The sequence below is a fragment of the Aythya fuligula genome, chromosome Z, assembly GCF_009819795.1.
Source record: "Aythya fuligula isolate bAytFul2 chromosome Z, bAytFul2.pri, whole genome shotgun sequence".
Classification (NCBI taxonomy): Eukaryota; Metazoa; Chordata; class Aves; order Anseriformes; family Anatidae; genus Aythya; species Aythya fuligula.
In genome coordinates, this window is record NC_045593.1 from 65,635,223 (window position 1) to 65,661,648 (window position 26,426).

A 26,426-nucleotide genomic window follows, 5' to 3' on the forward strand; every position below is an offset into this window, starting at 1 on the left:
CAAAGATACAACATGATACACTAACACAAATGAACATTAACAGGAACATATTGAACTACATGCACAGATTTCAACATTTAATTTTTGGAACAGCACCACATGCTTGCTAACAGAGCATCACAAATTTGGTTCTATTTTACCTTGTGAATAATTGCTGTACCAGCATTTTTTTTCTCCAAGATCTGTCCTGTTCAATCAAAACAGAAACTCCTGTTATCATAATTAGACTTTAAGAGGTGGTTCTCCCTTTCCTAAGGGTGCCCTAAGATGCCATACACAAATAATTAATAGAAGCATGTATATGGAGTGATAAAAACAAACTCAGCCTTCTGAGAATTGTGCTATCAAATTGCTGTAAGGAAGTACTGCATCAAGATGTTATAGAGTGTATCATATTCAAATGGGCAGTGAACAGCTGAATCCTCCTTTGTCTAACCTGTTGCTTGTTTCTTAGGTACATTGCTCCTCTTTGTTCACATCTGCCAGAAGACTGCCCGTTAATTTAGACATCAGTGATGGTAGCCAGAGGGTCCAGGGTTCTACAGATATAGAGCTAAAAAATGTTGACAGAGCTCAAGATTGCAGAATGTATTCACATTTGCTTGTATTTATCCATCATAAAAATCCTTCACCCCTAATTTAAAGTCTGGTTTAGGTTAATCAAAAGCAAATAATTATTTTTTTTAAGCATAACTCCATTTCGTAGTGATTCCATTCTGTAATTAAAGGTAAATTTATGCCCATGTCCTAGCAACAAGCGCAAATATTGTGCTCTATCCAGCGCTCAACATGTGAGTTACTAGAATGACAATCTCCTAATATTCAATGCAATTAGTACATACATCTTAGGACTACCTGAATGCACAAATGGGGGAAAAAAATAATTAAATGTCTAGCCTAAGCACAACAGAATTGCGGGTCAAAGAGTACGACATGCAGCCTATTTACCTTGGTAGTACTCTTCTGCTTCTGAGTGCACTGTATTTCCCAGTTGTGCTTTGTTCTCCCTCTCTCTCTTTTTTTTTTTTTTTTTTTTTTTTAATTAAATCTTGGACACAGTACTTACAAACATTCACATAAATCTCTCATCATGGTGACAGCTTTAATATTCAAAATCTTGGGCCAAATCAAAAGTAATTCTTAGGCTTTTTATAAATTTACTACTGTGACTACAACTGGAACTGACAGTGTAGCATACAAAAGGCAGAATATTTACGTTTGTATTTTACGAAAGAGAACATGAGATATGTACATGCATATTGAAACATGCCAGCAGTTTTATGTTGTTAGTCTGGATAGTTAAAGGTTTTTCCCATTTTTAAGAAAAATGCCCACCATTACAGCCAGATCCCACAAAAGACCTTATGGATGAATAACCAGCAGGGCAGTATAACTCCAAATTATAATCATGTGCATAGTGTTGTCATGCACATGCGAGAAAGCTATGCAGCACAGATGTAAACACAGATTGCTAAAATGGTAGAGTTGAAGGGAAGTGTTAAGTTCCTGACTATAATTTCATTTTAAAGGACAAGTTCCAAACTGATAGAGTAACAATAGAACAGATGGGGAGGGAGGGATTTATACACAAGGAGAGGTCATGCAATACATTGAATTGAGTTTAAAAGATAAGTGAGACAATGCCTTTTTCTGCGGTATAAACAAAGAAAAATAATGCCAGCATTTCAACTGCAATCAAGAGCTGGGGAGGAAACGGAACTGGAAAGGAAATGCTTGGGGCAAACCTTACACAGATAAGGCAGCATTTTAACCAGAAAAATACATTTTCAAGCGTTACTCAATAATTCTATATGAAGTGCAAATAGGCCAAGTTCATATTCAAAATAAGCTTTCATAAATGCTCCTTAATATACAAGAAAATATACCTAATGAATGACTGTCACAGCTGCCAAGCTAGGACACCTAATTTGTACTTTCCTTCTCTTTAATAACTGACAGATTTCCATACCTCAGAATCACTTATAACTTTGGAAGATGAGCTTACAGTTCCGCCTCAGACAGGTAAGCAGCAGGTGATATTTCTACTGGAACAATTAATTAATTAATTATTTTTCCCCCATTGGTTAAAAACTCTCCTGGGACCTTAAATCAACAAGGTATGTGATGTATGTGTTTATCCTCATGGATAAATCCTTCCCCAGTTCATTCCATTGTGCACACAAACCTATTGCACAGCTACATTTGCATTGAAAGAGATATTCCCTTGTGTTACTATGCACCTGCTCCATGTAAGCCTATCTTCTCTGCCTCCTTTGAGAAGCAGATATATCTGCCAGAAAAAGAGCAAGCCTGGACACAACCTTCTTACAAGTCCTCTTGCCAGTTATCTCAGGATTATTTCCCTTGGTTTAGCTATGAGCCTATACTGATGAGTGAAAAGAATGGCTACACACCCTTCCAAAATCTATTAATTCCCAATGCTTTCTTACCATATTTTTCATCTTGACAGTGAAAATATACACCGACTGTATAAAACCTCTATTTTCTAGGTAAAACACAGTGAAACATTGGCAAACTGGCTTCTTACAAAAAACTCTAACCTCCCCCCCCAAAAAAAAAAAAAAGAGAAGTATTCTTTTACTTAACAGCAATTAACACGGCTTTATAAGGGAAGAGAAGAAGATTCCCGTTCTGCCAGTTTCAACTGTAACCCAGAAAAGATACAGACTTTCTCTTGGTAAATAAATCAAAAATTATTTATTTAAATTGGATTTAAAAACCAAGCCGTAAATAAAACTGAAATCAAAATGGTAGGTTTTCCTCTCTCTTTCCCTCCTCCTTCCTGTAACCGTGCTAGTGATTCACAGATGGCTTCTGGAGCTTCAGGCAGGTAATCAGAGACAGCCAACCATGGGAACAGAGCTCTGCTGCACATTCCTTCTGGTCAGCTGAAACACCCAAAAACAGAGTGAGGGGAGATAACGCGCTGCATTCCCCAAGGACTGCTGGAACTACTGGTCTTTATGCTTGTGCACTGAGAAGTGCAGTACGCCCACACTGGTGTCACCACTCCAAGTACACGCGACACCAAATGATGCCACTGCTACAAGTGCCAGCACCCCCGCACTATTCCCAACACATCTTCTGTGCTGTTCTCCACCACAGTTGTGTGTCCCACGCAGGGCTGCTTCTGCCTCTGCACTCCAGCAACTTGCTGGCATCTCACCACAGCATCAGACAGAGCTGCTCAAACATCCCTGCTGCAGAGGACACAAACTAAAGCAGCTGCAGCAAGGCTGTCACGCTTTCCCTTTCCTGCTTCTAATCAAGCAAACGTCCACACAGGATGAAGCTGCCGTGAGCGCAGACAGAACAGGGATGTCCTGTGTGAGATGGTGAATGGTACCACCGCGGGCAGTATCCCACATCAGGTTTGCTTGGGAAGAAGAAGTGATCCCAAAATACCATGGCCACCTTGTACTACGGGGTTTTTTGTGGGGACAGGTTTCAGCTCCCAGTAAGGCTGGACAACTGGGAAGCAGAGGGGAAGTAGGAGAGACTTCACACCTCCTTGAAGTTCTGCTGATGCCTTGCCAAATATGATTACAAAGAATGTAGATATTTGAGATCCTTGTTCCCCAATCATGAAAAAAAATAAACGAGAAGTTACTCGTCACTTCTTCACAGTACCCAGGGGAGGTTCTGCATCTCCAAAGATACCATTCATCACCTCGTCCAACTGGTCTACCTTTCACATGTGGCTCGTAGGCTCAGAATTGTGTCCCAGAGAAATCAAGTCATACTTACCACATCATTGTGTGTCCTCAGGGAAAAAACACTGCTAAGGACAGGAGCCATTCCTACCTAGTTTATCACTTTCTACATGACCTCCTTACCTGAAAGACCACCTTTCTCCTTACGCCAAAATTCCAGTTACAATATTTTGAGTAGCCCACACCGGGCTACCCACTGAAACCAGCTGCTGTCTGACAGGCCAGTCCCTTGGAGGCTTCCCAGATTGGGAGATAACTCTTCACTGGCCCGTTCCCCTGAAACATGCCTGTTTTACCCACCCTCTCAGCCAGATGCAAGCCACATCCCCTTTTGCTGCACATTGAGCCAATGGCATAGACCAGAAATCACAAAGACCCGAACACCCTCACGGATCTGCTGGCTGACGGTATCACCAGCGACCGGGTGAAACGCAGCAGCCTGTAAGCCAGTTTTTTGACACCGGGGAATGTGCAGACGGAGAAACATACCACGCCTTGCGAGGAGCGCTGAAAGTCATTCCTTGTCGCACCCGGCACGGATGCTGCGCGTTAACCGGGGGGGGGGGGGGGGGGGGGAGGAATCTGTAAAGGCAAAAAAAAAAAAAATAAAAAAATCGCGATTTGGTTTGGAACCAAGCGGCGAGAGACCAAGTTTCTTGCTGACAGGCGGGCGGGTCAAACCCCAGCTGCTCGGGATCAGCCGCCCCGCTCCTTCCCCCGCTACCCACCGCGGGGTCCCTGCGGACCCGGTGCCCGGCTGAGGGCTCCCGGCGGGAGGAGCTCCCTCAGCAGCGCCCGCCACAACCACGCGGGGCCGCCGCCGCCTCCTTCAGCTTCAGCTTCAGCTTCAGCTCCCGGTGCCGCTCCCGGTGCCGGTGCCGATCCGAGCCCCCCGGCCAGCGCCGTCCCCTCCCCGCTGCCCGCACAGGGCGGCCCCGGCCCCGGCCCCGGCCCCGGCCCCGGCCCCGGCCCCGCCTCGCCTCACCTCACCCCCGCCGCGCCGTTAAACGGCCGCGCAACGGCCGCCACCGGGTGATGGGGACGGCGCCGGGCCCAGGTGACGCCTCCGCGGCACGGCGCGCGGGGGGACCCGGCCACGCCCCCCTCCCGGGGCTGGCCACGCCCCCCCGGCCGCCTCCTCGCCCGTGGCCACGCCCCTCCCCGCGGCTCCCGGGGCGGCGGCCGCTGCGTCACAATGCGGGAGCGGGAGCGGGAGGGGAGGGGAGGGGAGGGGAGGGGGCGCGGGGATGGTGCCACGTGACCGGCGGCGGGAGCGGGAGGGGAGGGGGGGGGCGTAGAGGAGGGGGCGCTGCGGGAATGGGGGGGGGGTGGTGGGGCTGGGGCGGGGGGCACTGGGGGGGCTTTGCTTTATTTATGTATTAGTCGTTTTTAATTGTTCTGTGCTTTTTTTTTTATTATTATTATTATTATTGGCCTTTTCTAACACATTTTTAGGTGTCTTTACGTTTTGTAAGGTTTTTATTTTTTTTTTCTTTTTTTAGGTTATTTCTTTTAGCCTTGTAAACTTCTCTTAGCTTTTTCTTATTTTTTAAAAAAGTTTCTTTTAGCTTTTTTTTTTTAATCTTCTTGTAGCATTTTTAGCTTCTTTAGGTTTTCTTTTGCTTCTTTTACCTTTTTTATTAGGTTTTTACATTTTCAGCTTCTTTACCTTTTTTAGCTTCTTTCAATTCAGCTTTTTAGCTTCGTTTTTAGCTTTTACCTTTTTTGTAGCTTTTTTCATTTTTTTAGCTTTTTCCTTTTAGCCTTTTAGATTTTTTTCTTTTTAGCTTTTTCCTTTTCATCTTTTTTTTTTTCTATCTTTTTAAATCTTTTTTTCTTTTTATCTTTTTTCTTTTTATCTTTTTTTCTTTTCACTTTTTTTTTCCTTTAACTTTTTTTTTTTTTGATAATTCATCCCCCTCCCTCCACCCACCACCTTTTTTTTTTTTTTTTTTTTTTTTTCTTTTTCAGTCTCCTCTGAGCCCCCCCACTGGTACCACCTCCACCGCCACCCTGGGGGGGCCACATCCCACCAGCACAGTGCAGATCAGCCCTAAAACACCCCAAAACTGTCCAGGAAGGGTGAAAAGTCAGGAAAAAAAGGCCTTAAATCACCGGTTTTGGCATAAGGGCATGCTCAGGGCTGCTCATTCAATGCCTGCAGACACAAGGCCTGCGGAAAAAAAAAAAAGAAACTTCTCCTTACTGGTCACTCTGTTCCCAAAGGAGTAAGATGGACTGGAAATGTGTTGCATGTTGTTTTTTCTAGCATGTTTCTGCAGGATCGTTTCACGGTTCGCTGCGCGGTGAGGCAGAGGCTGGTGCTTGGGTAAGAGCTGTGCAGCATCGGCTGGGTGCATGCAGGAGAGGCTGGATCTGCGTGGGACAGCAGCATCTTGAAAAGCTGAAGCCTGTGCCCGTTATCACCGGTCTGTGGAAGTCTGTGACGATGACAGCATCCATTGCTGGTCACATCCAGTGATGTCGGTGACTGCTCTCGTGAGGCCCCAGCTAGAGCCCTGCGTTCAGCTCTGGGGCCCCCAGTACCAGAAGGACATAGACGTGTTGGAGTGGGTCCAGAGGAGGGCCACGAAGATGACCAGAGGGCTGGAGCACCTCTCCTATGAAGACAGGCTGAGGGAGTTGGGGTTGTTCAGCCTGGAGAAGAGAAGGCTCCACAGAGACCTCATAGCGGCCTGCCAGTGTCTAAAGGGGCCTGCAGGCCAACTCAGCCCACGCCGTTCTGTGGCTCTATGTTTCTGTGATGATATGAGAAAAACTCTCCATCAGTTTTGACACTTCTATGAGAGGTGACCTCCAGCCAGGTTTAGAAGCGTGCTGTTTGATAAGACTGCTCACAAAGATGTGGCTGTGTTCCAGTTAAGGCGTGAAGCCCATAGAGACTTGTCCTGCACAAGCTTTTGTTGCCCTGTGCAGGACCAGCTCTCTGTGTTTGTTCAGGAAATGTGCAGCCCTCCTGAGGTGGGAAGAGTGGGCAGGAACAGCAAGGAGAAAGCAGGAACCTGGGAGAGATGGGCCCAGGAAGGTGCAGCACATCCCTGTTTTTCTCCAGGGCAGCAAGGCTGGGAAGCAGTGTTCTGCTGTACAAAATGTTTTAACAGTTGGTGAAGCTCTAGGGTTTAAGTACTTCATATGTAAAAGCAGCCAGTGGACTCCCAGATGGTGACCTAGGACTGCTGGCGTGTGATATCCCCACCACAGAACATCGCAGACGGTATCATGTTAAGGAAAAACTAGCAATTACAGAGAAAGTGCATCTCCTGAAATAACAAAGAACAAGCTTTAGGTTGGTCAGAGGATGACTCATGTTGAATCACAGTCATTCAGAGCAGCCATTGTGGCACTTAAATGTTCTCTTAAAAAAATATATATATATAAATATATATATATATATATGTATATATATACAAGGGGCAAGGGTAATGACAATTTTTAGAGCTTGACAGAATTTATGTACTCGTTTCAAAAGAGTGAGCCCAAACCAGGTGCTTTGTTCCTACCTTTGTTCCTACCAAGTGGAGATAAATGGGACACCAAACAAGTTTACCTTGCTTCTAGCGTTCCAAAAATCATTCTTAGGTTTCCAATCTTCAGTTTGCCCTACAATATCTTACATTTTACTCAAATTGTGAAAGCATTTTCCTTCTGAAAACCATGCAAACATGTAGCAAATATAAGCATTCCCTTTGAGAGAATGATGACGTTTCATAAACTGTTCAAAGTACTGAGTTACTGTTCAGCTTAGATTACAACAAAGAGTACCAGATATACCACCTTAGATTTATGAAATGGCTACATCTGAAAAAATCATAACACTCTGTACCTGGAACTTCCTTCCCTTCCCTTCCCTTCCCTTCCCTTCCCTTCCCTTCCCTTCCCTTCCCTTCCCTTCCCTTCCCTTCCCTTCCCTTCCCTTCCCTTCCCTTCCCTTCCCTTCCCTTCCCTTCCCTTCCCTTCCCTTCCCTCCCCTCCCCTCCCCTCCCCTCCCCTCCCCTTCCCTCCCCTCCCCTCCCCTCCCCTCCCCTCCCCTCCCCTCCCCTCCCCTCCCCTCCCCTCCCCTCCCCTCCCCTCCCCTCCCCTCCCCTCCCCTCCCCTCCCCTCCCCTCCCCTCCCCTCCCCTCCCCTCCCCTCCCCTCCCCTCCCCTCCCCTCCCCTCCCCTCCCCTCCCCTCCCTCCCCTCCCCTCCCCTCCCCTCCCCTCCCCTCCCCTCCCCTCCCCTCCCCTCCCCTCCCCTCCCCTCCCCTCCCTTCCCCTCCCCTCCCCTCCCCTCCCCTCCCCTCCCCTCCCCTCCCCTCCCCTCCCCTCCCCCTTTTTCCCTTTTTCCCTTTTTCCCTTTTTCCCTTCCCCTTTTTCTGCTCCTCTCCTTAGCATTCAGATGTCTGAACCTGATCTGTTAGCCCACATTGGATCACTCTGCTGTCAATGAATTTCAGAAAGCAAAATGTTGCCTTGAAAAGAAAGCAGATGGGATCCTCACCCATAAGACAAGAAGAGATTAAGAAAACTTGAATAATTAATTTGAAGGCATTTTCAGCTCTGTTTCTGGGATTGTGCATGCAGGTATTTTCTGCAGTCTCCAGAGGCCATTTACTTGGCAGCTATCATGAGGGGAGAAAAGTCTCAAGCCTGGGCTTTATTAAATGCTTACTGATTTGGTCTGTTCTGTTGGGTGAATCAGTCAGATTATTCACAATGGGACATCCAAGGTCCTAAATTCACAAATTCAGCAGAACTGTGCAGAATAATTCAATATAACACATATGGTTGGAAAGCTAGTACATGGCATTTCAGATTAAAAGGTCAGAAAAAAAAATTACCATAATCAGCTACTCTAGCTTCTGGCATAAAAGCCCATCATCCCTGGTTGAGCTGGAGAATATTTTTCAGAAAGTGATCTAATCCCCATCATCACACTCCTTGCAACATTGTTTTAATGGATAATTAGTTTCACTGTTAAATTTTGTGTGCTTTGTCCAGCTTCTCATTTGTCTATTTGTGTGTTCAAATTCTGGTGCTGTCTTTAGCTCTACCTTTGCCAGCTGTAAAAAAAAAAAAAAAAAAAAAAAAAAAAAAAAAAAAAAAAAGAGCTCTCCACTCTCACAGGTTTTCTTACCATCCATGTATTTCCAGTACTTTTTTAACCCCCCTTTCAAAATATTCAAGTATTTACTTGAATTTCCTGAGACTTGGATAATAATCGGAGCTTGCTTGTGGGATTGCTTGGCTACTGTATCATATGAGGAATACACATGTAGCTGGCTGTCCAGAGTTACATTCTGCTTTCCTCCCTTCTTGTGTGTGAGATATGCATTCTTTAATGTGACCTCACTGGAGAAGAAAGAAAGAAAAAAGAAAAAAGAAAAAAAAAAGAAAAAGAGGAAAATAAAAAGGAGGAGGTATTTCTTTGTGTGATTAGAATATAAAGATAGATGTTGTGTGTTGCCAATTTAGACATAAGACAAAAAGTCAAAAGTCTTGGAGTTTAAGTTTAATGTTGATTTACACATGTATCCTTTTCAATTCAGTAGGGGTATGAATGAGTCATTGGAGGAAATCCTGACTGTGCAACAGTGTGAATTGGATTATGGCCAAATATTATGTTTCACTTGAGCCTTAAGCAAGTACTCACATAAACTTGTTGTAAGAGCTGTAAGTGAATTCTGATCACAGCAATTCTACAAAGTAATGATTTTTTTACAGCTATAACCAATACATTGCTACTAATTAAGCTGTTTTGAAGACGCCCCCATTAATAACATGACTCTGAGAAATTTCAAACCTATGCTTACTGTCAGTCTCTTGGCAGAAGGTCCCATCTCCTGGATTAGGTCAAAGTAAGACATTTCAAACAATCTTTTAAGTAACTGCAAAAGTAATGACATGAAAAACATTTCTGGAGAAATCTTGGGAAATCAGCTGACTGTGTAAAAAAGGCACAAAAGGAAAAAAAGGAGGACTCCAGACTAATTCACAATGATGCTCTACATGAGAAAGAAGGTGCATTTCTTATAAAAATCTAAGGGTGGAAAATCTTCAGCTCTGGGAGTCGACCAAATGCCTGCATTGGAGTTTGGTATATCCCTGCTAAAATGAAGAACTCTGCAATTGTTCTGGGTGGAAGCAACTTGGGGGGCACAGAGATAACATAAGGAGTTTCTAAACAGTCAGAGGGGTGGCTGTTTTCTTTTCCTTTGTCCAGCTGGATCTCAGACAACACACACACACACACACACACACACACACACACACACACACACATCTGCCTATCTATCTGTTTATGAAAGGAATTTGTCATGATGATATCTAAAACTAGCTGTGAAAATTGATTCCTGGAAGAGAACACCAGTTCTTTCTCTCTCTCTTGCTTCTCCATGTATCACATAGGATGCAGTAAGATTCATCTTTCGAGGTCTGCTTTGCTTCTAATAACAGTAAGGATGCTAATAGTCACTTCACAGATCACACGTTGTGATGATCTCTTAGACAATGTTTCAAAATACTCCTATAAAGGTCAAAGATGCTACTTTGGGTAAAAATAACTGAGTTTCAATATATTGAGAAGGATGATATCAAGGGCAATAGCACTGAAGTAGAGTACAGGCATTTCATGGATGAGTGTTGGCAGAACTTTATGGAAACTTTTACTAAATGTGCTACTTTGTCCTAGAAAGCAGCCACTTCACCTGTAGTGTCAAAGAAAAAACAGTCTCATTTCTGTAATCAGGTGCTGTGGTTTTCCTTTTATGTGGCTGACACAACCAAGATACTACTGAACATTAAAGCTGCATTAATAGAATCATGAAATCATGGAATGATACCACCGCCCCCACCTACTCCATGGAGAATACAGGTGGTGGGTCTTAAGCACTTCCAGGGACTGGGCATCCAGAATGTATCTGGGCAACTTGGTCCAGTGCCCGACCACCCTCAGAGTAAATAATTTCTTCCAAACATCTATTCTAAATCTCCCCTCTTTTAATTTAAAGCCATTCCCCTTTGTCCTATCACCACATTTCCTGACCCTCTCCAGCTTTCCTGTAGGCCCCCTTTAGGTACTGGAAGGCCACTATAAGGTCTCCCCGGAGTCTTCTCTTCTCCAGGTTGATCAAGCCCCAGAAATTCTGATTCAAACGACTTATTTAGCAAATCTCTGTTCACCAGAACTTGCTAAAACCAACTCCCTTTCTTCTATGTGGTCTAAGATTTGAAACAGTAATGTGAACAAGGAAGAGCACAGGAGAATGAGGATGATACTTTCATTTACAGAATCACAGAATCACAGAATTTCTAGGTTGGAAGAGACCTCAAGATCATCGAGTCCAACCTCTGACCTAACGCTAACAGTCCCCACTAAACCATATCCCTAAGCTCTACATCTAAACGTCTTTTAAAGACCTCCAGGGATGGTGACTCCACCACTTCCCTGGGCAGCCTGTTCCAATGCCTCACAACCCTTTCGGTAAAGAAGTTCTTCCTAACATCCAACCTAAAACTCCCCTGGCGCAACTTTAGCCCATTCCCCCTTGTCCTGTCACCAGGCACGTGGGAGAACAGGCCAACCCCCACCTCGCTACAGCCTCCCTTGAGGTACCTATAGAGAGCGATAAGGTCACCCCTGAGCCTCCTCTTCTCCAGGCTGAACAAGCCCAGCTCCCTCAGCCGCTCCTCACAGGACTTGTTCTCCAGGCCCCTCACCAGCTTCATCACCCTTCTCTGGACTCTCTCAAGCACCTCAATGTCCTTCTTGTACTGAGGCGCCCAAAACTGAACACAGTACTCGAGGTGCGGCCTCACTAGAGCCGAGTACAGGGGGACGATCACCTCCCTAGCCCTGCTGGCCACACTGCTTCTTATGCAAGCCAGGATGCTGTTGGCCTTCTTGGCCACCTGAGCACACTGCTGGCTCATATTCAGCCAACTATCCACCATCACTCCCAGGTCCTTCTCTGCCTGGCAGCTCTCCAACCACTCATCTCCCAGCCTGTAGCTCTGCTTGGGGTTATTGCGCCCCAGGTGCAGGACCCGGCACTTGGCCTTGTTGAACTTCATGCAGTTGACCTCAGCCCATCGGTGCAGCCGATACCATAATTAACACTTCAAATCAAAGATTTTTAAGCAATGTTGTAATTTTTTGGTGGATAAAGTGAATTATTTTGTGACTCTTAGCACTGACTTAACGTGACTAAGGGTTGTATAGGGTATCTGATAGTTGTGTAGGGAAAGCCCCTCTTTCTTACCCTTGCACAGAGAATAAGAAACAGGTCGTTTCAGACAGCATTTTCTTTTGGCTATGGTATGTTTTATTTCACTGTTGTTTTCTGTCTCTAATCTAATTATTTATCTGTTTGCCATCTATGAAGTCTAGCATATAGCTATTTAAAGAACTGTGAAGTAAAGAAGAAATTATTTGTGTTCTTTTTCTACAACTCTGCCAATGTTACTAAGTAATATGAACTCTTATTTGCTTGCAATAGTTCATTTGTAAAAGAATCACAATTATAAATATGTGTTGGATGATGGTACTCTGTATGGATCCTTGACAATCAGATAAGGACTGGGGGCAAAATAGACCAAAAGGAAATTAAGAAACAACACGTTATTTTCTCTAAGGAAAGCAAACAAAGAAACAAAACAAAACAAAACAAAACAAAAAACCAGCAACATATTTTCAAAGCAGAAGTTGAAGTCTAAACTAACTCCCCCTGAACTCAGAATAACAATTCTCCTGACACGGTCAATAATACAGAATTTAATTTCTCTCTCTCACAACACTCAAACATGTAATTATGAACCAGCTATAACACAATTAGCTAATTATCATTTGAAGTCCTCATTTAGTTCTTCTGATACCAAATAGGGTTTCTGCCAAAGAAAACCTTGTTAGTTATTCAAATAGCATTGCATTAGGCATTCAAAGGACTACAAAAACTAGAAACAGCAGACATGTCCCATGAGATTCACAGCTCATATTGTCAATCCATCTTCTGTCCCATGATCATCACTGTGATTTACAAAAATAAAAGTAAGTAAAAAAAATACCAGCCAAATAACAGCTGTTCTAAATTGGCCTAGCTTTTTGCAGTCAAGGAAGAATGATGTTGATTTCCACCCGTGGAGATTCCAGCTCTGATCTTTCATTTTCTCCCTTCCAATAAGTCAATAAGGATCTTAATAGTAGCCAATGATAACACGTTAGCTTACACAGTGTTCATATTTTCTTTGTATTTGTCTTTTTAGTATTGTGTACTACGTTACCGTTATTTTTCTTTCTTCTCTAGAAGAGTTTCCTTTCTCCTCCTCTTTCTTTTGTGTCTTTCCCCTTGAGCTATTATTGTTATTCAAACTGGCAAAGAAACTGGTTCCTAATTTCTCTCCAGAAGAAAACAGATTTATTTAAATCTTTCTTGGCAGCGTGTTGCACGCCCTTGGGCCACCATGGAAGTACCAGCCTTAGTGACAACTCCATTGTTCTGGATATTTGTTGTTATTGTGGTGTGCTAGAGTAATGAGGACAACTCCAGAATACTTAGCCTATTGAGAGCTTGGAAAAGCAAGATGTGGAATTGTATCTTCTCTCTCTTCTTCCACTCTCTTTGCCATACTAGAACAGTATAAAGGGGCTTGAAACTTGTCAGCTGCCAGGACAAAATTTCCTAATTTCCAAGGAATCCTTACATTAACATCTAGCTGGTGTCTTACATGCAATTTATCACCCCTTTCTAAGAACTGGAAGCTGCATAATCAGGCCATGACTGTGCTGGGATGTGCTAAACTGGCAGATGCTTCCTCCGGAGCTGCTAGCAGCTGGTGTAGTTTAGAAATGCCTTTTGGTTGCTTTAAACTGTTTGGCAGCTGGCAGTGGACCAGCATGAGGATCAAGCTATTCCACCCTCCTCCCCACACCCCCCTTTATGTGATTGCCAAGTTGAAATTGAATGCTTCAGAGAATCTACATCAAGAACTTGGAGTTTAACCTATTGGATCAGATGCTGTATCTGTACTCCAGAATTTGTACAGAGATAGGCTGTCACCTCCTTCACCCTGTAGGAAATTATTCTGGGATAGATATGGTACATTGCAATAATGAAGCCTGAAGGCTCACAAGCTCATTGGTAATCATAGCCAAGTCTCCATCTGCCAAAACAGGCTGTCTCCTGTCCAGTCACAATAGTCAAGGCACTTCTGCCAGCTATTGCTATTTGGATATCTTATAATGGTGAAGCATGAATCACAGAATCACAAAATGGGCAGGTTGAAAGGGACCTCTGCGGATCACCTGGTCCAACTCCCCTGCTGAGCAAGAGCACCTAGAGCACGTTGTGCAGGATGGCATGTAGGTGGGTTTTGAATATCTCCAGAGAAGGAGACTCCAAAACCTCCCTGGGCAACCTGTCCTGGTGCTCTGTCACCCTCACAGTAAAGAAGTACCCCATCATATTGAGCCAGAACCTCCTGTGCTTCAGTTTGTGCCCATTGCCTCTTGTACTATTGCTGGGCACAACTGAAAAGAGACCGGCTCCATCTTTTGACACCCTCCCCTCAAATATTTACACACATTGATGAAGTCACCCCTCAGCCTTCTCTTTTCCAGGCTAAACAGGCCCAGCTCTCTCAGCCTGTCCTGATATGACAGACAGGTGCTCCAGCCTTCTAATCATCTTAGCAGTCCTCCTCTGAACTCGCTCCAGTAGCTCCATGTCCCTATTGTACTGGGGAGCTCAGAACTGGACACAGTGCTCCAGGTGTGGCCTCACCGGGGCTGAGTAGAAGGGGAGGACCATCTCCCTTGGCCTGCTGGCAACACTCCTCCCAGTGCAGCCCACGATCCCGTCAGCCTTCTTGGCCACAAGGGCACACTGCTGGCTCATGGTCAGCCTGCTGTCCACCAGGACTCCCAGGTCTCTCTCTGCAGAGCTGCTTTCCAGCAGGTCAGTCCCCGGCCTGTACTGGTGCTTGAGGTTATCCCTCCCTGGGTACAGGACTCCGCACTTGCCCTTGTTGAACTTCATGATGTTCCTCTTGGCCCAACCCTCCAGTCTGTGAAAGTCCCTTTGAACGGCAGCACAGCCCTCTGGGGTATCAGCCATTCCTCCCAGCTTTGTGTCCTCATCAAACTTGCTGAAGGTGCACTCTGTTCCATCGTTCAGGTCATTGATGAATAAGTTGAACATTGGACCCAGTACTGACCCTTGGAAGACACCGCTAGCTACAGGCCTCCAACTGAACTCCACACCACTAAGCAACAATCCTCTGAGCTCTGCCATCCAGCCAATTAACAACCCACCTCACTGGCCAGTCATGTAGGCTGCACTTCCTGAGCTTGTCTATGAGTATGTTATGGGAGACAGCTTCAAAAGGCTTGCTGAAGTCAAGGTAGACCGCATCCACCACTCTTCCCTCATCCACCAGGTCATCTCATCATAGAAAGGTATCTGACTGGTTAAACGATTTCCCCTTAGTGAATCCATGCTGACTATTCATGACCATCATCTTATCCTCCATATGCTTGGAGATGACCTCCAGGACGAGCTGTTCTATCACCTTCCCAGGGATGGAGGTGAGGCTGACTGGCGTGTAGATTCCAGGTGCTTGAAAAGGCCAAGTTCACAAGTGAATCTAAGAGTTTGAGGTCACTTATTTTGTTTAAGAATGATGTTAGCAAAAGCAAGTATAAGCAATAGTTCAACACTGGAGAGATCATGAAGGTAATTACTAACCAGCTAGGAACGGATTTATAAATTTTAAGGATAACCTAGACAAAGCAAGAGTAATTGTGATCTGACATTGACAGGTACCAGAACCCTACATCTCCCTTTGAAGCCACCTAAGTTAAGGAAGGCAGGGGAGTTTGGAGTCTCAGCACCTCTCAAGATTAATCATCCCAACTTCACAAAATTTTTCCAGACGTATTTTGGAACATGTTAAGTGGGTACAAACCTGAAAACAGAAAAGGAAGGCACAGTAAATACAGAAAAATAGGAAGCATTGTAACAAGAATCCAGAAAAGGGTTTATACAGGGTCTAACGTGTCTATATGAGAACTTGATTATGAGATGCGAGAAGAATGGGAACACTGCCAGCAGATCCAGAGAAAATGGGTCAGACCAGTGTTAAATGCATGATAAATACCTTAAAGGAATTACAGTCCACGTGTATAAAACGTATTGTTCCTTAATTGGTGAGAACAGGGAGTAGTGCCCAAGCAAGTACCCAAGTGACACTGATAAGGTAAAGGAATTCTTCCATGTATTATTTTCATTAGTCTTTTATATGAAAGTCCAGTGTTGTTTCCAGGGTCAGCTCATTGTTAGCCATCTATTCTGACACTGCATAAAAATAGCATACGTCCCTGGACTGCTGGGATGGCTTTTCAAAGCCTTATTGACTTAAAGGAAATAGTAAAACATTTCATGCAGTTGAATATGAAGTAATTCTGACACAACATCCAGATGCATATCTCTGTCATGGTTATTTGCCTTGACAAGTGTTCTTTCAGTCAGCTGCTACTTTGGATTGAATATCATTGACTTGATGCATCCATTCCTTTCATTTACTCTGTTTACCTCTTTTTTCAGTTCATGTCATTCTTCCATATGTAACAGTAACCAGGGATAAACAATAAGCAAAGAACCTCAACCAGATATTATCAGGAAAAATATTATCAGGAAAATAAATAAATAAATCAATAGATAAATAAAATAAAATAAAATAAAATAAAATAAAATAAAATAAAATAAAATAAAATAAAATAAAATAAAATAAAATAAAATAAAATAAAATAAAATAAAATAAAATAAAATAAAATAAAATAAAATAAAATACTGCATCTGAACTAAAATCCTGGCTACATAGTTAATTGTTCCCCAAAGGAAACAAAAATTTACTTGAAAATTTCTCCTAGGTGGCCACGATCTATTCATTGCACATCTCCTTTCTCCTCCTACTACTACTTCAGCTCTTTGCATTTTCATACCTCAGTTGTGGAGACCTACATTTCCATACTTTCAATCTAGATCTGTCCTGCATTTTCTCTAGTGGCATCATAATGATGTCATGATGCTATAAGAAATAACGACAAAGTTTTTGCTACTTAGAGTAGAATCTTTATTTCAGTCTGATTGCAGAGTGGCTTCAAGTTAAATGTACTAGGGATACACAGAACATTTGGTGAACAAGCTGATGTGCAATGAATTTAATTCCTGACATGCTATTTCAGCTATTACATCAGCAATAAATAACATAAATTTCTCACATTTTAAGTATATATGTCCTTTTGAGAGCACTATCCTTTTCCACCATTTCTCTCTGAGTTAGAGACAAACTAAATTTCCAAAATAATCAGTCATAAATACTGAAAGTATTGTACATAAAGTAAACTTCGGGATACAGAGAAAAACTATCCCGTGGATGGGCATTTATGGTCAGTTATGGTTGGCTACAGAAACCCTACTATATTTAAGATTTCAAGGAAAGAGTAAGTTTGCTAAAGATATTATTATGTTTATTTGAGTTCTCTTCATCTGCAGTCAATGGATTTCATTTCCCTGTTTCTGAATATTTTGGGGCTTCAAGATGATGGAAGACTTTGACAGCAAAGAGTAAGATTAGTTGTTTTTTTTTTTTCTATTTGTTGCAAATAACACATAGTAATGCAATTCCATTTTCAATAATGTATGGATTAATTCAACCTCTCAAGAACAACCTATCATTAATTTTGAGTTAATTGTTTGCCTTGTTGTTTTGGCACAGCTCTTTGAAGTAAACTATGTATTGTCAATACATCTTTTTATTCTGATAAAGAGAAGTGGACCAACTAAGTTGAAAAAATCTTTTTCAGTGTGCTGCCTCTCTTTTTTGGAAAAAAAAAAAAAAATGTACAGGGTTCAAAGTGTGTTGCAAAAGTATTGCAAGCTCTCATGTAGAGAGTATTTTTATCTCTACCAAAAAGAAAAAAGAAAAACCTCCCCTGGCTTCACTAGGGTCAGGGTTTTACTTAAAAGACGCCACACTTCCATCCCATAGTAGTCAATGGATTTGCTACTTGACCTATTTTCCTTCTGCATATCCAGTGAGGTAGACTCTTAGAGTTCAAATCTTTTTGAGAGACTCAGAGAGTGTAACAACTGCTAATATAAGAAAACTGTATTTTATGTAATTCTATACTGTTGTATTAAACTGTTTAAAATAGGAAGAAAAAAACAGCTTTGTAGGGACAGGGTTGGGTTGCAAATTAGTCCTGAAGTATCAAATTCCTCTATTCTACTAAAACAAAGAACCAACTAATCAACCAACCAAACCAAACCAAACAAAACAAAAAACAAACAAACAAACAAAAACACTTTAAACACAGGGCTTAGTGTTTAATTTTACGGTGGAACTTAGGCCAAGGCTCTCATTTCATATTTTTACCTTCAGATAGAAAGTTATGTGGTTATACAAAAATACAGATACTTGATGGAAATAGACATTTATTAAACTGTTTTCTTAATTCCAAGCAGTAAGTCCAACATCACTCTATTGTTTTTGTTCACACACTTTTGATGTTATTGCCCGTTTCCAATGTACACATTGCAACCTAAGAACTCATGCAACTAGATTATAGATATCTCTGTTGCTTGTTTAGCCAAAGCAATTTTTTTAAAGCATGTACACTTATGAAGTCTAGGAGAGAAAAGAAGAGGTGGGTGTTGTTCAGAGAGATTACCTTTTGAAGAAATAATGACAGACTTTTAGCTACAGAAGTGTTAGGGAGCACTGCCATGGTAATAGCATAAGCTGTGCTAACAGAGTCTTTAATAGGATCAAGCTGGATAAAACTTTCCCCTAACGCATGAAAGAACACCTTTATAAGTAGTGTTCTTGTCAGCTATAATCCTGGAAGTCTAATTCATGAAAAGTTTATCATATGAGATTTTCACTAAGGAGACTAGCACAGTCTGAAAACTAGGGCAGGAGTTAGATTTGTCAGCTCATGATTCAGCATGCAAGTACATTTATCTTTTTTCTTTAAATAAAATTTTGTGGTAAATAAAGGAAAAGTTTCACATAAACATTCCATGTTGCTTCAATAGATTATGTACATGTGGAGATCAAATTCAAGTGCTTGTACTGTCTGGTCACCTGAAATATTTGAAGACCCTGCTGGTTGTGTGCATTGCACAAATTGCTACTGGGGGAAATGAGACAAAGCAAAAGGAATACAACTACTCCCTCCCACCAGTACCCCTACTGAAACATTGATAGTCTGTAGTGTATTGAGGTGCTGAAAGCACAGCAGTATTTACATACTCCTTGGGGCACTGCAACAACCACAACAAAATGGTGTGTCTTTGGAAAACAACAACACAATGATGGAAAGTTCACCTATCCTTCATGATTACTTTTTCTGAAAGTAAGGGTGGAAATCACACACTTAAAATATCCAGTAAAACTATCAAAAAACAAACAAACAAACAAAAACAGTTACTTATTGTATCTTTTGCTATATTCTCAATTAACTTGGTTTCAAAATAAGATTCATGAAGTATGAAGTCACATCTAGGTTATTAAAGACTAAAGAAGAAGGGCTCTGTATTCACGAGATGGTACAGAAGAATAAAGGGATAACCAGCCAAAATAAGCAGAACACAGGAAAAACAGAAAATAAAATAAAGAAAAAGATACCAAATAAGAAATGTATTGTAGAAAAACTCAGACCAAATAAAAATATCCACTTTGTTATCTGTGCACTTACTTTTGGCATGTAAGTCTAGATGGAGGAATGGAAATTTAATAGGTACTTATATTTTCTATTTCTGTCACCCACTGTTTTTTGTTTGTTTGTTTGTTTGTTTTGTTTGTTTGTTTGTTTTTAATGTGTGGAACTGGAATAAGTAAATGACATAGACAAATATCAGCGACATAGACAGTGGGAACAAGTGCACCCTCAGCACGTTTGCAGATGACACCAAGCTGAGTGGTGCAGTCAAAACAACAGAAGGAAGGGATGCCATTCAAAAGACCTGGACAAGCTGGACAACTGGGCCCATGTTGAACCTAATGAGGTTCAACAAGTCCAAGTGCAAGGTTCTGTACCTGGGTTGGGGTAATCCCAGACACAAGCACATACATGTATTGGGAGAAGAACTTGGGAGAGCAGCTCTGCAGAGAGAGACTTGGGGGTTCTGGTGGACGAAAAGCTCAACAAGAGCCAAAAAGAAAACAAACAAACAAACAAACAAAAAAAAATTGATCTGACTTGTAAATCTGCTATTTTTTATCAGTAACAACAAAATCATTTACTAATTTATTCATAGAAGAGAGAAATCCCGGTTTTGCTCTGTAAACATTGTAGAGCTAGTACTCTGGGCATAGGTGATGGCTATATTTCAGACTCACTCAAGCAAGTACATCTAGCAGACTGTGAAGACAAAGGCCTCTGTTTTCCACTGACTAGTCTGGCAAAGTCTTTTGGCATGCCATGGAGAAAGCAATCACTGTCTGGACTTTCCTTATCCTTGCAAAGATGGTAGGGTTTTCCACCAAGACTGACCTAGCAAGATGGTGCCTGTAAGCTATTCCAGATCTTGTTTAAGGTCACCTTCTTCACCTCTTGCTTTATCTGCAGAACCCACTGTTACAAACTGGATAACCCCTGCCAGGAAAAATACCATATAAGAACAACTGACCAGCATAAGCATCAGCTTGGATCAGACAGAGCCCAGGATGCTTCGGTACCATGGATTCTGAGGTAAAGGAAATGTTCAGATTCAGACCATGTCCAGAAGAAAACATGGTTTGGTTGAATTCCTGAGAGAAGGGGAGGCAGGGGAAAACCATGACCCTCTGCTCTGCCTGGTTTTGTACAACCGAAATTCAATCTATAAGAAGGAATGAAATAGTCAGCATTTCAGGAGCTTACCAAATAAATTACTAGTGCCACGTCTATTTGTAATTATAGGTCAGTTCTTAATACTGTTGTAAACCACACATTCCAGGGCTTTGCAAGCACTTAAAAGCATATTTTACTCTCTTTGGATAAGGGAAGCTGTCATTGGCAACAATAAAAAAAAACATGGGCTAAGTCCCTTAGTTCTTACTATGAAACGGTGCTTTTTCCTGCTTTAAGCAGCTCCCCCAGCACACAAGCTGTGTGCACTCACATACCACCCAAATCTAAGCTATTTCTTGTGACAGTTTCAGCCATGCTATGGAAAAATTCAGTGACACACTAGGCAACAGCAACACACTGGCAGCTCTCTTGTGGTATCATGTCTGGAGAGCCTGATAGTAATATCAGAGGCAATGTCTCATAAAAGGCACTCACTGTAATGGCTCCACAGATCCAAAAGGGCTGCAGGCAGGATACAGTGTCAGCAGCAGGGGTTTTGCTTCATATAACTGATCCTCTTGGATTTTGGAAGTGGCATAATTACAATATGGGGGAGAGGGGAAGGTTTATTCATTTTGTTTGTTTTACTGTAGAGACCGTATTCAAAAGAAAGGGAAAACTAAAATAATAATAATAATAATAATAATAATATCCATAATTCTCCCAGCTCTGGCTAGCTAAGTATTTGAGCATACATGCTGTATAAAACTACACGCTAGCTGAGATAGCTTTAATACCAGTTATTATGGTTCTCACAAGTAGGATTTCTACAGCACCTGATTACTTCAGAATACCTTAAAGCAGCATTTACTTCCTTTCTATGGTAGTCAGTGCATTATCATACATGTATTGTTATTATTTGCCATGTTGCAGTGCCTCCAAGCCAGCAGAGACCAGAAACACCTCTGCGCAGCTGCCACAGGGACAGTGATCCACACGAGTCAGTGCAGGAAGGGTGAGAGGGACAGCAGAGGAGGTGGACGGGGTGGGAAGCACGCAGCAACAGCAGTGACTTTCTGCAGATGCACCGAGGCTGTCCTTCACCATGAGCTCTCCTGCCCCTGAAGCCAGAAAGGAGAGGCCACAAAGAGAGCTTGTCCTGGGCTTCTCCGGCTCCATCTTTGGTAATGTGTTGATAAAAAGAGCAGATCATAGGTTTTCTACTATGTTTGGTGTCAAGCAGAATCAAAAGGAAACAATAAAACCCAGAATACTTCCCCATCCTTGTTCTCTCCCCTTTTCCAAGGATCACTGTGCCTTTAAACTGGGTAGCACTTCCAAGGTGAATAGTAATGTCCTTGTCCCTCAGACAGGAGATGCCATTCTGAAATGACTGACAAGTCCATCTTGACACTACTGAGGTGGGGAATGGACTTGCAGTTGGGCCTTCCAGCTCAGAAAGGAATTAGCCAGACAAGGAGGTACTGAGAGAGAGGATTCACATTGTGTAAAGTGCTCCCTTCACAAAGGAGGTTGCAAAAGCTGTTTGCATTGATGGGTGCCTTGACAGTCTCTTGAGAGGAAGCACCTTTGTCTTCCAACAGCTCTTCAGCGCTTCATATCAGCTTCTTCAGTGCTTCGTATCAGCTGGAAGTCTTGTAAGGAAGCGACTGAGACTGGAGCTGCCATATCTTGGTGGATTTTCTGATAACTGAGTTGTCATCCAAAAAAGATTCTATTAATTTATCTGCCATTTCTTTTCTTATTTTGTTATTGTTTTTTTGAAAGTGCTCTGAAACAGAAATTCATTGTTTCTGACAATTATAGGGCTTTGTTGTTGCTGCTGTTTCTTTGTTTTTAAACAGAGACAGGCCTTTAACAAAATATTTTTGACAGACCTTTTAAACAAAACAGACCTTAAATACTAAGCATTGTGTAGGAGGTGTTTTTGTTTTGTTTTGTTTTTCAGAAAAGCTCAAAATGTATTTGTCTTTTTTGGTTCATCTATTTTACTTCCCTCCAGGCCATGGTAATATTAAGTCTTGACTGATCATTCTGAACTACAAGAGGCCAGGCTGCAGCAAGCTGCAGGAGCTTTAGAGCTGTTCTGTACCAGGACACAGACACAAAGGAGCTGCAGAACAGGTCTTACTGTCCCATTTTATTGTTTAATACACTAAGTCTGATTCTGCTCACACAAAAATGCCATTGTAATGCTAGGGGAAAACACTACTTGGAGTAAAGGTAAGAGCATGTATCTTGCAGATTAAGTGAGAGTCATATGGCCATAATATAAAATTCTCATACAGCAAACTTGGAAATGGTTTCCAAATGTAGAAAGAAAAAAAAAAAATCCCATTTCTTTTTGTGAAATTCTTTTGAAAATTTGCAAAATGCAGAAATCAGTCACAGTTACAAAACTTCTTATTCCTTCACCACAAGCAGAAAGTTTCATATATGACAGACTACTGTGGGTGCACAATACTACATAAAGAGAAAAGGGATGCTATGACTTATATTGTGATAACATTTGGGTTTGGGTTAGTGTGTGGACACAGAGTGAGCTGCAGAGCTGAGGCATAAATGGGCATAAATTCAAATCAGGAGAGAGGGATAGTTAAAGAGTCAGGATGCCTAAACAGTGAAACCAGGCACTTTCCTTAAAATATTTTTATTTTTATTTTTATTTTTTTTTGGTGCTGCTTCTTTGAATTGAACAATATTTGGTTTGCCCACTTCACTGAAAAGGAGGACCAGTGCCATTATCCTTTGCAAACAAGTACGTTTTGGATAAACACTCTAAGGCAGCATAAACACTGCATGAGCATAGAAGGAAAACAAGTCTCATTGTTTTCAAAGTTTCTATATGTGCTGGTAAATTAGGAAAACAAGAATGCCTAATATAAATTGTGAAATCAGAACTGTATTTTACAGGCTGGCATGAGTCACACAGGGCACCAGCATTTTGGAAGAACTCTGAGGTAAACTTTTATCAACCTTTTTCTTGTTTTGTTTTTTGCAAATGTTCTTCTTGAAGCTTCTTATTGTTCCACAAAACTGTTTTAAAGGAGACCAGCATTTTATTTCACATAGCATTTACTCTTCTGTTTGTGTTTTATTACAAAGAACTATTCGGATTACGGCTGTGCAGCATCACCAGGTTTTCTTTATTCCTCTGCAATGAAGGAGAGAAAACTAAGACACATGAAATACGTTAAGCAATAAAGAGAAGAAAGGAAGATTGATCAAAGGTACTGAAAAATCTCCTACATAAAGTGCCAGAGAATAATTAGGATAACTCATATTCTTCTAACAAAGAAAAGGGCATGAAATTCTGATTTGATTTGGAAAGAATAGGTGAACTGATGTTATTAGGGCTTGGATTTATGGCTTAAAGGAATGAAGTACTCACCAAGGCAAGAACTTTTGCATCGAACCATCCTTCAAAGTAAATGAAACTGTCTTTTAGAGGTAAGATAATTACAGCAATATCTAAAAGACTAGTTGAAATTATATGGCAGAAAATATGGACCCACTGGAAATAGGAGAATTTGAGCCTTCAGAAATACCCAGATTTAGTGTTGTTTTGCAGATCTAAAGAGTTGCTTCACTTAAGCATTTATTGCTAGCACTTCATAACTTTTTTGTGATGAGCCAAGATCGTGTTGCAACTCCATGCCACAGAAGAAAATAATTACCACTTCCCTGCAAGAAACACAGAATATTATTTTAATGCTCACAGAATAATGAGCTAATACAGAACAACTCAGCTACTCAGCTAGAGAACCATGCCCCAGGTAAATGCCCCTGTAGCTTTTTGCTGTAAAAACAAAAACAACAGTGGTAATATCTTTATTGGCTTATACAGAATATCTTTATTGGCAGGAATTTAGCTTTCCTTTTTTTTTTTTCTTTTTTTTTTCTTCTTTTTCCTACGAAAGTTGCATTACACAAAGGCACGACAGATACAAAGATAAAACCCAAGGCCATAAAGAATGGAAAAGGTCATTTCAAAGGCTCCAGAAAGTGGCTGGGCTTCATTTTGTTATGCTTTGTGACTAACAACAGCAGCACTGTAAACTGAACATCTGCAATCCCCTCATTAACGCGCATGCCTGAGCCAGTGAAGTAACATTGCTGGGCAGGCCAAGCAGCACTACCTCACTTGGAAACAGGAGGACCACGCTCCAGTGATGTTACAGGGCACGCTGGTGGCAGAGCAGACCCTCCAGGGGTGCTCCAAACAATCAAAACAGTCTTAGCAAAAACCAACCTTTGTTTTCAAACTACAGGATCTCTCCCCAGCAACAGCATGTATTTAATGCTCAACAAGAGCAAGCATAAAATGGAGCTTGTATTGTAAAAAGTAATCCACTAGGGAATGATAATCTTTTGGCTACTGATACCTTGCAGCTTGCCAGGTTCACCCAGTCCTTGTTTTTGATAAAATCCATTCTTGTGGTATTTCCTGCCATGATGTATCAGCTTTTAAAGAATGACACATTTGTGTTGCACCCATAATTGTGAGCACATTTCATGCTTCACAAAGAGGTAGTAAATCTAGTATATAATAAACAACCTTAGAGGTGCTGAAACAAAAGCCTGCCACATGTATTTCACCTCCTTAGTTCTTTTGTAAGGTAATCTTTCCCTTCTTTGCCTAAAAGAGACATCTAAACATGCACACAGAGGCAAACATACAAAGCAGTGTTGTGGATTTAGCTTGCTTACAGGGGTGTATCTGTTAAGTCTGCAAACTGGGTGATATTGACTAACTTTTAGTAATAAATGATTAATGAAAGTACATATTTTATGGAAAAAATCTACGATTGTAAAGAACAGATATTTGTTTGACAAGAGAGAGACAAGAGTAAATAACATTTCTGTGTAATTGTAAGCATTTCATCTGATTTTTCTGTATATCCTTCAGATTTTAAATCGATTAGTGCAGCATAGTACCTGCACTTTGTTAATTACTATTTTTCCCAGAACATTTCACAGATAAATAGACTGGAGATCTTGTAGCATGGACAAAGATGAAGGGAAGTGTTTGCTGAAATCTAATTGATAATTCAGTATTCTTAATTTTTAGTCTGCTTACCAGTTGATCCTTTGCAAAGTGTTTAACTGGTGAATACCTCTAAGACCTTAACACCGCCCACTATGTCTGTGGACATGTTCTTTGTTCAGGACCTCTTACAAGGGAGTTAGTCAGAAGTTGTCATCGCTACATTAGAGGACAGGATTTGTTCACAGAAGGAATTTTCCAGTGCTTAGGTCACATACAGACAGCATTCTTGTGGAAGAAGATGAATTTTACTTTTAACTGTGCATTAATCCTCCTTTGGAACCACTTTCAAATTTTATAGCCCTCTCTTTCATCTTCAGGTTAGAAACTTGACCTGAAGGCTCGGTTCCAGAGCTGGGTCATGACAGGAGCACAAGGAGAGAGTCTCACTGCTGGAGGCAGAGCCCAGCTGATGCTTGTGGTGAGAGAAAACCTGACTGAAGCTGACACACTTCATGGCTTCAGCATCAGGGCAAAGCTGTCACAGCCAGTCGAGGTGGGTATTACTTCTACGGATGTCTGGTGGGTAAGAAAAAAGTCATCCCCCTGGAGGGGGTTCTGGCTTGGAGACGGGGGCCAACCATTGCCCCACTTAAAACTGGTGACTGCTTTCAGAAGTCAAGCTGGTTAATGCACTCCTGCCTCCGACAGCTGTGGCTGCTCTTCCTGGCACCCTCAGACACTGGAGAGGAGGGGAATAAATAATTGCCAGTAATCCAGTACCTAGAGGTTTTATTCTCCAAAGACAGGTTCAGGTTCTGCTCAGCTTATGTGTAAATTTGCTCCTGTACTC

At 41.9% G+C, this 26,426-nt stretch overlaps 1 protein-coding gene across 2 annotated transcripts in view; it reads right to left on the bottom strand.

Annotated features, from left to right (window-relative positions):
* Positions 1 to 4,261, bottom strand: part of SNCAIP (synuclein alpha interacting protein) — an 88,640-nt gene extending 84,379 nt beyond the window's left edge. For both annotated transcript variants that reach the window (XM_032206088.1, XM_032206089.1), the window contains exon 1: positions 4,224 to 4,261. The gene's annotated coding sequence lies outside the window, so the exon portion shown is untranslated. The remainder of the gene's footprint in view (positions 1 to 4,223) is intronic.
* Positions 4,262 to 26,426: the final 22,165 nt, after the last annotated feature.